The following is a 1,066-nucleotide window of genomic DNA, read 5'->3' as shown; positions in this document are numbered from 1 at the left end:
GTGGCAATAGAAACCCCTCAAATCAACCACTCGCAGTTTTTGGGCCATCCGAGAGCTGTTAATTGCAGCTGAGAAAGTGTCGACTCGAAAAGAAGCAAACAAAATTTCATACTCGTCGTTAAACCCCCCCGCTACGATTTCAGTACAATTTTCTGTGGGATTAGTAGGAAATAAGTGATTTATCCCTGTATTATGTTAATTTCTCCTACTTATCTTCATATTTTCTCCCAAGATCATTATTTAACGTGTCATGCAGTAATAGAAATGTTTTCAATTATGATTTCAGCATTACTGAAAAGTTTGTGATAATTTCAGTTGTGCTTAGTAAATTTTTCACTCTGCCATCACTATATAAGTCAGATGGCTGAAAATATTATTTTCTCAACTTGAAAAGTATTAAGGGGCTTAAGCTACTATTGGCTTATCTTCTGAATGTATCACATACTTTTTTTTCCTCAAGTTCAAAAATCTTGGTGATCTTTACAGGGAAATTAAGCAGAAAATTATCCTTCAAATTACTTCTGAAGTTACATTTCAAAAAGTATCTTAAGATACCATTGTTTCAAATTCAGCGCAAAAGTGTGTCTGTGCTGCAAAGTTCTCACTACTATGCTAAAAATGTCATGCTAGTGATTCTCAAACCTTATGAGTTAGCAAAACTAAAAGTCACATCTTAATACTCATGCACATTATATCAGAATTAGGATTGCAGAGACCAGACTGCAAAAAAATATGTGTCCATGAATTTGGCGTTAGATTTTTCATGTTGGAAGCCTAGATTTTTCAATTTTAGCATCACATCAGTGTTGCTCTTGTATATAATTTTCAATATTTGTTTCTGTATGGACAACAAAACCTCCTGCAGTGAACTCCTCTTTGCCATTGTCACAGTGGTTCAACTGAGCACTGAAGCTGATACCCCAAAGCACCAGGGCTGCAGGGGCAGGACCAGCTCTGCTTTCTGTTCCATGGTGGCCACCAGTGCTCTTGATTTAACCTTCTTTTTCCTCCTCCCTGTTTCAAGAGGTGGGGGGGAATCTTTATGTGTAGTGCCACAAGACACAAA

The sequence above is a fragment of the Serinus canaria genome, chromosome 4 (assembly GCF_022539315.1).
Source record: "Serinus canaria isolate serCan28SL12 chromosome 4, serCan2020, whole genome shotgun sequence".
In the NCBI taxonomy this organism is placed as follows: Eukaryota; Metazoa; Chordata; class Aves; order Passeriformes; family Fringillidae; genus Serinus; species Serinus canaria.
Note: the sequence above shows the minus strand (reverse complement) of the source record.